The sequence below is a fragment of the Acomys minous genome (genome assembly GCF_964271855.1).
Source record: "Acomys minous genome assembly, chromosome: 11".
NCBI classification, from domain to species: domain Eukaryota; kingdom Metazoa; phylum Chordata; class Mammalia; order Rodentia; family Muridae; genus Acomys; species Acomys minous.
The window spans coordinates 3525303-3537371 of record NC_140492.1 but is presented as its reverse complement, the minus strand read 5'-3'; the positions used below and the strand labels follow the sequence as shown (position 1 = coordinate 3537371).

The 12069-nt window shown below is 49.1% G+C and overlaps 1 protein-coding gene across 3 annotated transcripts in view; it reads right to left on the bottom strand.

The window, feature by feature from the left end:
* KCNJ6 (potassium inwardly rectifying channel subfamily J member 6) overlaps positions 1 to 6712 on the bottom strand; it is a 238041-nt gene extending 231329 nt beyond the window's left edge. For all 3 annotated transcript variants that reach the window (XM_084802333.1, XM_084802332.1, XM_084802334.1), the window contains exon 1: positions 6113 to 6712. The gene's annotated coding sequence lies outside the window, so the exon portion shown is untranslated. The remainder of the gene's footprint in view (positions 1 to 6112) is intronic.
* Positions 6713 to 12069: the final 5357 nt, after the last annotated feature.

Here is a 12069-nt window from a genome sequence, read left to right as displayed (position 1 = left end):
AGAGGAGTGAGAAAAACCTTCCATCTTGCTAAATTGCTTTACTTGGGGGATTTTCTGTTGTAGCAGCTACCCCATGATAGCAATCCCTGTTCTCTATGGGGGAGCTAATCCAGTCACCCGGTGAATACCTCAGATGGCAGTGCCAAATGTTGTAAATGCTCTGTGGCTCACACATGCACCGATGATGCCATTTGTTTTATAGATTAGGCAGAGTGGGAAATTAACAATAATGTGGTGAATAAAATAGAACAACACAATCTAGCAAAACTTGTGTGAGTGCATGCTGTCCCCAAAGGCTTGAGACAAACGTTAGTGTTCAGATGGGGTAGTTGAAAAGCCGAGGAAGCCTTAAGATGAGGGCAGCGACTGCAACACAACACACACAGCCTCACTGAGGACAAAGCCACAGCAGTGCCTGCTACTTATACAATGTTTCCTTCATGCTGGGTGCTGCTCAGAGCTGTACACTGTAGGCTGGTCCTGACATCCCTGCGGAGATACTTGTGTCATTATTTTCACTGAATAGACTGGAAGGCTAAAGCACAAAGTTGGTACAGCTAGTATCACAGATTGTTTAATTGTCCCTAGTTGTCCACCTGCGATGCTGTTCTTTTCTTTTTAAATCTTATTTTAGACTGGATCTCAACACGCAGCCCAGGCAGGCCTTGATCTTGTAGAGATCTACCTGACTCTGTTGTGGTTACAGGTGTGCACCACCACCAGACTTTCTGTCCTGGAAGATGGCATCTCTGACTTCATCATTGCTGAATGGCTTGTGCTATCCCACTGTGGGGGGAAGGCATGTTGCCATCCTGTCAGACACTGGCAGTGGGTGTGGCTTAGCTGACATTCTCCTTCCCCTCACCCAGGAACAAAGCGTTCCAGACCATGCCGACCCTTCAGCTGGGATCTCTGTATGAAGAAGACGCAGGGGCAGAGCCTCCACTGGCCAGCAAGGGAGGAGTAAGCCTCTGTTTACAGCCAGCGGGGCTGCTATGACTCCACTGAATCAGAGAGAAGGCAGTGATACACCTACACCTCCATCTAAGTACATTTATGAGACCCCAGAGCCAGGGCTTAATTACCCATCTGCCCGCTGCCACCCTCAGGAGTTCCTGCTGAATGTCATGAAGGAAACAAAAAACCAACCAACCAACCAACCAACCAACCCCCATGTTGTGCAGGGGAAAAGTCAATGCCTGCAAGTTTAAAGAGAGATTATCTAGAACCAAGATTTTAAACTAACCCTGCAAATGTGTCTCTTGCTGCTCCCGGGTTGCCTCACACAGCCGCTGCTGGGTGTGAATCTTTCCGCTCACAGATAGATGTACTTGCCGGTTCTTTTGTTAAGATTTGACACCAGAAGTGATGTCTCCGTGGCTGAGGATTGGACTCCAGGGTGGAGGGGGAGTCAGCTAACATTTATTTACCGAAAGCATCATCAGTTCAGAGGAAGCTGGGCAGGAAGGGGTTAAGGCGGTCAGCTCAGCCTGGATGCATCTGCCTGCTTTAGACCTGCCTGGTGCTAATCAGACCACCCTTTGGTTAAAATTCAGCACTAACTTCCTGTGTTGCCATTTGGAAAGTTGAGAGATGGCCTTGCTAAATTCTGAATAGTCTAGCGAGTCAAAGGACTATGTGAGCTTTGAACCCTGAGCAAACGAATTCCCTCAGGGTTTGTTTAAGTAACTATTCATTAATAAGCAAATGGCTATAATTGGTTTGGGGAATGGCTGGATGAAGGCTACAGATTAGGATGCGTTTAAAGATGGCATACTCTTCCTTTATCAAAGCCAGGTAACACTGCCATTAAAAATGCTGTTGAATGACATCAGGTAGGTGCATATGTTAGGGCAAGGGCAGACCTCGAGTCCGTCAGCACGTTACCTGCAGTCACTGTGATGCCTTCTGTGAAGGGTCCTAGTTATCGGTAAAAGTAACTCCCTGTAATTATTCAAAATACATTTTAATCCCAAATGGCTGCATGCTCTTTTGCTAGATTCCCAAACACTTCAACTACAGTGAACGGGAACCACAGCTAAAATGAAGCTGCTCGTGGGTTGGGGGCATTTTGAAACCATTTTATCCTAACAGCCAATTCCCACTTTCCTGATATGAGCAGATTTCATAGTTTGGTAAAGTTCTAGAATGAATAAACTCTCTTTCAGCACTTATGTGACAATTATTACGAAGTAAGGAAATGGTAGGCACCATCTCATTAAATTATAAATCTGAATTAATTACATTTAAGCATCCAATTTTCATCAAACTTAAAGTTCTGATAAAAATCATTTAAAAGGTGACCTGGGAAGAAGGACTTTGATGAAAAAACAAAAGCTGCCTTTCTCCGAGTTTCTCTGCTTGCTCTTACTGTGCTTTTCCCTGGCCGCCTTTCCTCCCAAACCCACATGTTACTAATGTTCTATTCAATCAAGGGTGAGGTTTGGTTTTATCCTGTTTTAGGCAGAGCTTCCCTTCATGCAGGTTCCCGTCAGCACTGAGCCCTGGAAGGGCGACTCACTTTCTGTTTGTAAACATCAGGCGATGGTGCTAAGCTTTGATAAGGGTCTGTTCGCCTATTTTAATCACCAGTGAGATCCCTGCTGCTTATCCTAAGGTGGCTTCTCTATCTTAAACCATTCTGTAAAGTAGAGATGGTTTGCAAGGGGACAGGGAGGGACACGGGAGAGAACAGAAGCATTTGCGTAGTGCGGAGGAAACTATGTGTGAGTCCTACAGACGCAGTAAAGACCTGGGTCATACACACAAACGTGCTGCTTGCTGATGTTTCAGGAATATGAAAGTGAGGCAGCTGTATAATCTTTGAAAAAATGCAAAACAGAACTGCATGTGGGATGAGTCTTGAGAAGTTGCTCTACTTAACTAAGCTTACTTGCGATGGATAAACCAGTTAATCTAAAGTGTGCTGTCAGCTACATAAGGACACAATGGCACTTTGTTCAGTAATTAGCCACCAGGAAGTCAGCAAGTCACAGTTTGGAAAATGAGCACCAGATCTGCAAGCACAGAATCCGCCAGGACCAAAGGCTGTTGGTTGAGAAATCAGTTGGTTGCTCCATAGAAGTCACTGGAACTAAAGATAGAGCGGTTTCCTGCACTTGCTTATATACAGCCCTCTCTTTTAAAGTTTGTGAGAGGATTCGAACTTCCAAATTCACACTCAGGCCACTTTTTTATCTAAGAGACCCCACTGTGGCACGCCTGTAATCTCCGCTCCCCTCCTGTTGGCAATAGCAGATGGACTGCTTAGGTCCCCGGATGCTCCACACACCACTTCTATTTCAGATAACAAACCATATAAATTAAACATGCATAAACGTGTCAGCATCCATCAGGATCCAAAATTAAAAACAAACAAACCAACAAACAGTGTAATCTTTCACCCCTCTGCCCACGTTCAGAATACATGGCTCCACTTTCACATCCACCCACAGATATGTTAAAAAGTCCAACAGCTCTCCACACGTTGCTTTAACCACACCCGAGTACTCTGCATACACTTTCTTCAGGAACATCAGCATGTCCGTGGTATTGGAAAGGCCAGATGTATACCAAGGTATATTGTGTTTACCTTTATGAACAACAAGTCAGTACCAACTTAAGATCTTGCACTCAAATGCGTCCTCAAGAGAAGGATTTCCTTAGAAGTGCTACTGGCATTCCTTCTGCTCCTTAAACCTCGGTGAAATTCCACAGTTTAAACGGTACCCACTGCACCTGCATGCCACCAGTCAAGGCTTTTTACTTGCAACTGCCTGCGCTGTTTTTTTTTTTAATTTTAAAAATTTTTTTATTTTTTATTTTTAGCATCAATCATAATCAGTGAGGGCCCAGGACCAGTGAAGGAAGAGGCAAAGCCGAGGCCAACTTCTAGTAAGATAAGGTCGGGTGCTCACCGGAACCAGTGTCCGAGTGAGTGTGAGTAGTGAGACACCCCGCCTGCACAGGCTCTATCCTCGTTTGTAATAACAGGACTGACCCCTTTCACCTAGCTATGTCTGTACGTGTGAAAACCAGATCCTGCCTTCACACGCTGGCCACAACAGCTCACCATTGGCTCCTACCTCCCTAACCCAAGAGCTCCTCATGTCCCTGAGGATGCAGCTACATCCAAATGAAGGGTTAATTGCTTCTCCACTCTCTACAGCTTAGACCCGGGCAGGAGTTGATTAGCTGGTCTCCCTCATGGTCATGAAGCCTTCCTGAGTGAGAGGGACAGGAACCAAGGGATGTTTTCTGTGAGTCAGACACTTGGTTCAAAATCAACTGTTTTCTTCAGGGTCTGGTGAGTGTGTGTGTGTGTGTGTGTGTGTGTGTGTGTGTGTGTGTGTGTGTGTGTGTGTGTGTGTGTCCCTCTCCACTGAGGAGGAATCTTTTCTCTATTCTTAGGTCAGCTTTCATCCTTTGCAGTTTGAGTGTTTGTTCTGAACAGTTACTCTGGCACACCACCATGCATGAAATGGTTGATTTGCTAACTCCTGTAGGACACACAATTCCATGGGTAACCTGAAACCCTATTCAGCGAGAGCAGGGAATTTGACAGAACATGATTGCCTTCCCAAGACCAGGAGGTGTAGAGTTTGCCTGCTGGGCAGCCATCCAACTGGGGAGGTGAAACCTCCGCACCTTGCTCTGGCCTTGGTGCTGAACCCGGAGCCTGCTCAGAATGGCTCCCACGGACTCCGGAAACTTCGACAGGTTGGAGGAGAGCCTGGCCGGGTCTAAGTGCTCTCTTGTGGGTCACCCCTAGGAGCTTGGCCCAGATGATGCCCTAGGACCCCCATGGGGGAGCACATGGTGGGCATATCTGGAGCCAAGAAAGTTTGTTCAGTGCTTTTTCCTGTCACTGGTGGAGCTGCTATGTCCCCTCCCACCTGGGTCGCCATGGAGACTGGGCTTCTTCCTTCTCCAAGCAAAATGGGCGAAGCTTAGTTAGCTCAGCCCTGACTGTGGCAAGCTCACTTTCTCGGACATTGCTATTCTCCATTTTTTTTTTTTCAGCAAAGAGAAAGATAGCCAGGGCATAGTGCTTGCTGGGAAGTGGCATAGTGCCGGGTAGCTGCGAGCTCCTTAGGACCCCGAGACTTTGGATAAAGCTGTTGAGGGTGCATTAAAAATGTAATAAATTGCCAACTCCCAGACACTGGAGGGTCTCGCCCTCTCTCTTTGTGGGGGAGTCGAGGTGGAGAAGGGGTTGTTTTGGAAAATTCTGTTATTCTGTGACCCTTTTTATGGAGGTCTGTTTCCCCGCCCCCCCACCCCCCAAGACTCTCCTTTTTCTCTACCTGTGGATCCACCCATGGCTTCACTGGGCTTGGGAAATGTGAATGCCATTTCAGTCCCAAAGTAATCCAAGCTCAAAGTCTCGGTGCAAATGAACACATACTCGGGGAGAAAGCTGAATCAGGAGAGTCACCGAGTCCCTAAATGCCATAAACATTTCCTTTGATTCAAGGCGCTCCCTCCTCTCAGGTAGTTTACTTGTGGGGACATCTTCTTAGTCCCTGCCTTCAGTCAGCACGCCACATCTCCGGTTTACTGGTGAAGACCATGTGGTGTCCTCCCCTGTCATATGGCTTGTTCCTTTCTTCTGCCCACTTTCCCTCCTTCGAATCCTCCCCTCTTTATGCCAAAACAACAGAACAGGGCTTACAGCCTTCCACCGGAGACAATGGGCTTTTCCTAACTCTCGCTGCCTACAGCCGCCAGCCGCTCCTGCCTGCCTGCCTGCTCATCAGAGCTTTGATCTTCACCAGAGGTGCTGAAGTGAGGCCCATAGTAACTGACCCATTCTTTTGCGTCCAGGGCAGGCAGACCCCTCCTCCCTCCAGCCTCCCCCCCCCCCCCGGCGAGTTTTTAAGCTGCTAATGAAAACCCTCTGAGACACATCTCCTTTCGTTATGTAACTAGCTTTTCCTGCCTCTGGTGGACTTCACCATCATGTCTCCACGGAGTCGGGAAAGCATGCCGCCACAGTGGGGCTGGGGACCTGGGAGCCAGGACCCGAAGCCTAGGGGATCCTAGGACGCGGAACATCTGGCAGGGATCCATGCCAGCACCTTGCCTTCCAGCAACTCAGCGCACTGCTTACCTTGTGGCGGACAGGGTGGGTTCACTCCATCGTGATCTCCTCTCTCGGAACGGAGCAAGATTTAAACATTCACTCCACAGTGGATGGCGAGGGAAAGAAAATACAAAAAAAGAAGAGCAAACAGACCAACTGGAAGCAGATGGTCTAATTTCACATCAGCCCCGGCAGGCTGTCAGGAGACTCCATTCTGCTGCGGGGCGGTAGATCCAGCTCGGGCTCCTGCTCCGGCTCCAGCTCTGGCTCGCCGGTTCCCGCGGATCCCCACCCTCGGCCCGCCTGCCCAACCTCTCCAGCCAGGTGCTGCCGTCTGGTGACTGGCTCCCTCTGGCTGGAGGGCTGGGTGCTGGGGCCACCACGGGGCAGAGGAGTGCGCGCGCGTGTGGGCAGGGACGGAGGAGGGAGCCTGGGCTGCGAGGAGACGAGAGAAAGCCTAGAGTGGCAAGGGGGCAAAAAAAAAAAAATCCTCCTTTAAGGAGCAAAGTGATAGACCTAGCAGGGAGACGTCATGAAAGCCGCAGATTCAATGAATGCTACTCGGTTCCAGCCCCACGGGCTGAGCCGCGCTGTCAGCGCACGAAGCGACGCGTCTCTGGATAAAAGCGGGCGCAGCGCCGCGCGCTGGAGAACCGAGGCGATGCAGGCAGCGGCATCAGCAGCACCGCGAGGCGGCGGCGGGGGGCCTCTGAGGTGGAGCTGACCGGAGCCACACAAGCCTCGCGCTCTTTTTAACCTGCGGGTTGACTGGGGTGCTGAAACGGGCGGGCTTTATATCTCTCCAAAGTGAACCGGGAAATGGGAGTGCCCAGTGCTGAGGGGCTGCCTTTGGGGCTTAGATCCCCGGGGGACCCTATGTCCTCATGTCACTAGTAAGTTCTAAACTCAGGCATCACTTTATGCCTGCTTGTTGTACCTTTTCTTCGGGCTTTGAGGAGACGTGAAGTTGGTTTCTTCGTTGCCTCCCACTGGGCTGTAATTCCCCCCAACCTCCCCCCCACCCCCCCTCACCCCCCCGCCCACATGGTCAGCACAGTCCTGGAGCGGGCCCAGCCGCAAGATGGGTCTGAGGGTCTGAGGGTCTGAGGGGAGGGTCTACACCCAAGGGCTTTGCTCACACTCATCCAAGGCCAGGTCCAGTGCTCTCTCTCTGTCTATCCTATCCACAGCTCCTGGGACTATCTAGTGCCAGCTGCTGTCCTCATCCCTGCTGTGGTTATCCCTTTCTGAGACATTCTGAGATAAAGGATGTGGGTTTTCCAGGTATAATCCCAGTTGCCTGCAAACACACACCTCCAGACAGCTACCTACTCTGGATTTAGCCTGCTTTGTATGTTTTTTTTTCCCAGAGGGATGCACAGTGAACCCCGTTACAACCCGACTTTCTTTTAAAGTCATTGGGAGCAGTTCATTTCTAAAGCCTTCTCACACCCGGCTTCTGCCCAGAATCAGACCCCTGTTTATTGCATCTTTAACCCAAGGAGAAATAGTTTCATAAGTAATTGACACTATTGGCTGATGATTCTGTAATGGCGCATTTAATAACAGGCTATCCTGTTTACTTAGCAGCCTCAGAAAAGAGGCTTTTCATTCGACAAAACACACAATTCAAGGGGACTCTTTCTGATGAAGGGCTCATCAAGACCTGCTCTTAGCAATGACTGATATTCTATTCTAAGTTCCTACCTTTAAAATATATTTAAGAGAGAGAGAGAGAGAGAGAGAGAGAGAGAGAGAGAGAGAGAGAGAGAGAGAGAGAGCGCGCTCACAGAGGAAAGAAGGCATCAGATCTCCAGGAGCTTTGAGGGCCCTAACATGGGTGCTGGGAATAGAACCTGGGTCCTCTGCAAGAACAGCGCGTGCCCTCAAGAACTGAGTCATTTCCTAAGCACCACCCCCCAACTCGTTCCTTTTAATGACACAGAAACCCAGCCCCACTACCCCCAGGAATGCTGTGTGCTTTCCTCAATGACTTTGCTACAGAAAGGTGTTAACCTCAGTTTGCATCAACAGCTGCTGGGTCAGTCTCACCCACACATGCTGGGAGTTTGTGTTTGTCAATGATTTTGCCTGAGGGGTTGGCAAACTCAGTTGCTCATGCTTTGGTCCTGTGTGGCATTCAGGTCTGCGTATGCTGCACAAGGTCTGCGGGGCCTGGCAACTGTGTCAGAAGTGAAGACAAACCAAGAAGCTGGTAGGGGGCTTAGGCGTAAGGATACAGGTGTGATTTTGATGCAAATAGTTCTGGAACACTAGACCAGCTCTTAGGACTGCTTCGTAAAGAGCATTTTATTTAACCCACAGGCCTGCTGTGGGCATGGCTGCTAATATATGTTCCTATGAGAACAGTGTCCAGGTGGTTTTCTCACAGGACAATAGATGGATTTAGAGAGTGACGAGATGGCAGCAAGTGGTCTATCTCCTTTGACTCCCAGACCCCCCCCCCCCAACCTCCCACCCCTCGCCATGAAACAGCAGCGAGGGTGGCGTGGGCTACTGAGCTGCAAGAACCCTGTAGGATGGTGTTCTGAACGAGAGGGGTGGGGCTTGCTTGGTTCTGTGAGGTGATCCACATTCATTTATTCCCTAGAGCTCAGACAGTGATCTGCAGGAGTGTAGCTCCCCTGGAGCTCAGGTCAGCTGCACTCAGGGGCTGCAAGGGGCTGCCCCTCAGAGCCCTCAGGGTCCCACTTTTCAAACTCCAGAGGCACACTGCTCCCGATATGTCTGCACTGCCAGTGTTAATTGCAGGCGAGGAAGGGGCTTAGGATTTCCTAGGCAGATCTGTGCTCTGAAGCTGGCATGGGCCGTGGCTTTTTAGGATTGATTAGCTATACAGATGGGTCCGATTCCTCCATATATCAAACCTTAATAGAGGCCTATTAGCCAGTAAAATTGACGGAACGGGTGCTCTCCGTGGGCCATCATTTGTTTTGGGCTGTCCTTTTCCTCACTATCGACTGGGTCAATTTACAGCTCAGTGTGTCTTCCCGGTGTGTATGTAGACCAGCCTTGCCCTGCGCTGGTGTACATGGGTTTCCTGGTTGCTTGGTCAGGGCTCACTATTGATTTAAAACCTTGGGTTCCCATGGAAACCCAGCTCTTCTGTTCCCAGCCAACTCCCCTACAAGAAAAAAATCAACGCCCAAACTTAAGTCCTAATAGTCAGAGGTGATATGCAAGCTTTAAAGTTTGATTTTGACTATTAAAGAGTTTTTTTTAAGTATCCTAGTGGCTGGGGAGGTGGCTCAGTGGTTAGCCCGGCGGGCCTGGGTTGGGTTCCTAGCACTGACATGGCAGATCACGGCTGTCTACAATTCTAGCTCCAGGGGACCCAAGCCCTCTTTTGGTTTTCTCATATACCAGGTATACAAGTGGCGCACAGACGTATGTACAGGCAAAACACCAAACACATAAAAGAAAAATGCAAAAGTTATCCTTTTATGCAGCCCTACTTCCAAAGGGCTGCATGACTCCACGGTGTTTTCTATGGTGCTGTTGGGCTGCTTTTTCCCTGCTGCCCATGCGTTGGGAGATGCATTCGTAAGACACGTTTGCAGGTGTAGGTGATGACTGCAGTCCTTTGCTAAGTGGTGCAGCCCATCTGCAGCGCTGTACGTAACCCAGCGCTCACCTTCAGCACTCTCACCCCAGCTACTCAGCTACGACGTTCCTCTGGGACGCTTCCATTTTCTACACTGTTTCCTTGCTTTGGAGCAATATTCACCGTCTTAGCTAATATTAAGCTAGAATCATTTGTAAGTGTTTTGACATGTGTTTTCAGTTTAATTTCATGACTTGGGAAATGAGTATAATCCAGAGACTCCTTTGATCACTTCTTTCTTATAATGATGTGTTATTAGCGCACCCTTCAGCAGGTATATATCCTTTTAAATCATACTCTTCCCCCAAGATTTCATTAAAGCACAATTTAAAAAATGATAATAGCTTCAAGTACATTTCAAAAGACCACCAAGGGGCGAGAGTTAGATGAACAACCAGTGAAGGAAGCCTGTTAGTAGCCCCACAGCTCTGAGGAGAAGTCACTCCAGTTAACACGGCCTTTTCAGGGGAGAAGAGTCCAAGGGCAAAGCAAGCGAACTGGACTTGCGAGGTCCTCTTCTCTCGGTTAATCGCTCCTAGGGCGCACCACTTTTGTGTATTTCCATCCCGACACTACTAATGAGGCTGAGCTGAAGAGAATGGTATCAAAACCTCCTCAGTGCCGTCACAACTAGCTGTGGGCCATCTCCACACGCTGAGCAACCATCCACAGAGGGACTGGTTTGCTCTCAGTAGATGTGTCTGCCTGGGCTTTCACATCTCTGAAGCATGCACTCCTGCCTGCTTTGCCTCTGGTGGTAAAGTCAACTTCGAAATCCCAGATCAGCAAGCTTCAGCCAGAGGGCAGCCAGCCCCAGCTACCCAAAGGCATGGCAAGTGAAGGCCCCAGGTAGGAGTTTCCTACATTGCATAGGGAGGGTTTGCAGAAGACAGAGCCAGGCACGAAGCTAGCACAACCTTTATTACAGATATTCCTCAGGAAACAACTATGGAGGGCAAAGGAAAGGAAAGCCCTTACCTTGCCTGATGACGTAGAATTCTGAAGTTAAAATGGCCTCCTGAGTTGCCCCGTATTGGACCAAAATGGTCTCCACCGATTGGGTTACTGCGTGTGGGTCAGTCAGGCAGACAGGACATTGGTCCAGGTGGCCTGTCTGCGTCTCACAGAATACTGATTGAAATGACCTTCTAGAATGTAGATCAGCAAGCCCTGCTCTGGAGAGACTTCTATCATACCTGATAGGCATGTCATCTCTCTTTCTCTCTCTCTCTCTCTCTCTCTCTCTCTCTCTCTCTCTCTCTCTGTGTGTGTGTGTGTGTGTATGCATCACTGATGCCTAGTGTTGCTGTGACTATTGTGTATGCTGTGCGCGTCTACAGACCTGTGTGCAGGGAACTAGAACAGCCTACACATAGCAAATGATATGAAGTGGATTTTTTTTTCCTTGCTGTTAGACAGTGAGGGAAAGCAGATGTTTAGGAGTTAGAGTGAGCTGAACACCCATGGTCAAGACTAGCCGCCGAGTGTCCAGGCGATCTCATTTCTGTGTGGCCTATTTGCACTGGACCTGAGAGAGTGAACATCTTGTCCTAGGTGAGAGACCCCTGAAAGACGAAGTTGCTGGGATGAGGTGGTCAGTGGTACCCTGCTTGTCGGCTCTTCTGGCTAGCTCTTCCTCACTTCAGAGTGCTATATTCTAATACATTCTAATTAACCTTAATATGCTCCAGTTAACCTTGAGGACTACAAGTGAGAACGGAGGGTTATCTGGGATGATCAGGGTTACCCAGGGAGCTGTCCTGCCATCAGAGTCAGGTGCACAGCAGATGGCACCTGCTCAAAACAATCTGTTTGTCAATATGGCTCGGAATTGACAACTATGTGTTTTCAGGGGTTCAGGAAGTATAGAGACTCAATTCCAAGTCCTGTGAGATTTCAATCTAGTCTCACATTTCCACCTCGAAAGTTCAGGTAAACTTTAGAAGGAACGTTTTGCTAATTCTGATTGGTTAGCGAGCTTGATATGAGAATCCAGTACTGTGGGGCTCTGCTGGATGAGACTGAAGCCTGACTTCTCGCGACAGCCATTTCGCGCTCTGCCTGTGCTGCTGGGCCCCCTTTTCTCAGCGGGGTTCTCACTCCACCTGATCTGGTGACCCCAGATCTTGTAAGGAGTGTCACATAAGCCCTCAAGGAACATTACAGGCCTGACCCTTCCTGATAAGGAACTTGTCCGGTAAGCACTGGGAATTCCTGGAAGTACCCCCCCCCCCACCCTATGCTGAGGAGATCCTAGCCGCTAGCAAATGACCTTTAATCATAACTCATAACTAGGATAATTAAGTACTGTTTTCTCCTTGTGATAGGACCCAGTATTACTGTAAATGAGCTACTCTGT